Source organism: Sphaerulina musiva (assembly GCF_000320565.1).
Source record: "Sphaerulina musiva SO2202 unplaced genomic scaffold SEPMUscaffold_10, whole genome shotgun sequence".
NCBI lineage: Eukaryota > Fungi > Ascomycota > Dothideomycetes > Mycosphaerellales > Mycosphaerellaceae > Sphaerulina > Sphaerulina musiva.
Window position 1 is genome coordinate 529,787 of NW_016017392.1, and position 2,782 is coordinate 532,568.

A 2,782-nucleotide genomic window follows, 5' to 3' on the forward strand; every position below is an offset into this window, starting at 1 on the left:
GGGTAATAGCAATATTACTACTATCGGCAACTCGTTCGCCTCTTCTACGACTTAGTAGGAGATACTAAGTATCGCAGGTACCTATAAGGCATAATATAGACAAGAGAGTTAGATACCCTATATTAGGCGGGCAGGTAGTAGACGCGTATACTATCGTTGTATACTAGGTACTATAGGATTAGTCTAGAATAGAACTGTCGTATTGTACCTAGTACCTTTTATCGTCTGTATTGCCTATAATAGACCCTAAGGTAAAGATCAAGCGAGGTTAGTATACCTCTTATATACCTATACCTAAGGTAGTTATATAGTATATTTTACCTAGTATATTAGATTAGAGTTCGCGTATCAAAACTTTTAAAGCATATAAACACTATATTAGAAAACCCGTAGCATACTAGTACTACGTTAAAAACTCTTACTATATTAATATAGGACTTCTTAGAACATGTACTATTACGAATTACAGGTAGAACTATATACTACGTCGACACTACGGCATTACTAACATAGTAGCTATATATAGATAATTGGTACGGAACGACCTCTAAACCTTCCGAAGCGTAGCGTAGGTTAGGTATAGGGGGGAGTAGAGTACTAACCAATTCGTATAAGGAGGTATATAGGTTAATCAAACTAGCTCGAAAGCGTACGCTCTAATTAGCGCGTTCCTTGCTATAGAGCCGCTAAGCCGAATTCATTACTATCTTAAAAAAAGCCGGCTATAGGCAAACCTGCCTACCTGCCTACCTACCTACCTACCTGCCTGTCTCTATAGGCTACCTTGCCTAAAATTCAGAAGAGAAGGACAAGAAGAGAAGAATCAAAGAGAAGAGAAGAACTAAAGAGAAGAGAAGAGAAGGACAAGGACGAGGACGAGGACGAGGATAGGATAGGATAGGACAGGATAGGACAGGATAGGACAGAATAGGATAGGACGAGGACGAGGACGAGGAGATAGAGATAGAGATAGAGATAGAGATAGAGATAGAGATAGAGATAGAGATAGAGATAGAGATAGAGATAGAGATAGAGATAGAGATAGAGATAGAGGTAGACATAGACATACGCGCGCTATACGCGCGCGAAAGTTGAGATTAGTACCTCCTATACATTCTATACTACTAACGGGCAGGCCTATAGGACATATTTTCTATATATATAATACTATACATGTTTGTATATTTTGTAATATATCTATAGAACTATAGGTTATTATAAACGTCGGGCTAATAAATTTTAAACGTCGGGCCTAAAGTTTGCCTTAGGCCTTACTATATACCTAAGGCAGAATATTCGTATGTTACCTACTTTTATAACGAGAGCGACAAGATAAGACAAGACGAGAGCAACAAGACAAGACGAGAGCAACAAGACAAGACAAGAGCGATAAGACAAGACGAGAGTAATAAGAGCAATAAGAGCAATAAGAGCAATAAGAGCAACGAGAGCAACGAGAGTAACGAGAGCAACGAGATACAATAAGAGCGATAAGAGTAACAAGACAAGACGAGATAAGGGTAATAAGACAAGACAAGACAAGACGAAACGAGACAAGACAAGACGAGATAAGAGCAACGAGACAAGACAAGACAAGGGCAACGAGACAAGATAAGATAAGACGCAATAAGACTAACGAGACCCGACGAGATATAATAAGACTAACAAGATATAATAAGACTAACGAGATATAACGAGACCGACGAGATACGACGAGACCGACGAGATATAATAAGACCGACGAGATACGACGAAACCGACAAGACATAACGTAATAAGAGCAACGTAACGTAACGTAACGTAACGAGAGCAACGAGAGCAACAAGAGGAACAAGAGGAACAAGAGGAACGAGACGCAAAATACCTATCTAGAGATAGAATACCTAAGAGAAATAGTTTAAGATATCTTCTGCCTAAGGCAAACTTTAGGCCCGACGTTTAAAATTTATTGGCCCGACGTTTATAAAGGCCCTAGAACTACGCGTGTAGTTCTACTAATTTCTAGACTTACTATGTAAATACGCTAACACCCCCGCTGCGGCCTCCGGTAAGGTATGTTACGTAGTCTTAACAGAACCCGTAGTAGCCAGCTCTCTCCTCTCCACTTCCCGATCCACCTCACTCTTTACAAGTATTCTTCCGTTCTTCCGGGTAAATCGCTGCATACCCGCCATCACACCTATTTTTTGAATTGCAGGTGTTGGAAGTGTAGCTGCATAAGGCGGTAAATAAACGCAATCTCTCTTCCATATGAGTGAGCAGGCAGGGCTGTCTGCGCCAATGAGAGATGAGTCTCATTCCATGGACATTATAACGATACATGAATCCTGGCAGGATCAGTCCCATGAGTCTCAAGAAGACTACTGCGAATGCTCTTCAAGAACACAGTCAATCTCCATCAGGAGTATCTGGCAGCCAGATACTCCTGATGAGACTCCTATACCGGTAGCCTCCATTGCCAAGGCGTGTACCTGTCCTGCATGATGCGCGGAGCCGGGGAAGCATGCAGGTGCTTCAACGGGCAAAGCAATGGCAAGCAAGTTGCTCGTATTTTTCCGTTGGCTCATCACCACAAGAAGCTTTCGGCCAAGCAAGCATCTCTGATGATCATCTCCATATTCCCCTCACATGGCCAACATGATCCACGGATCCACTGTGAGACAAGTGAGCGGAGACCATTGTCTTCGGAACGACACGCAGCGAGGGCGAGATGGGGTACATGCCCGTCAGTTATAATGAGGTAGGTCGCAACTACAACGATGGCGCTTCTCAGCGTCCCAGT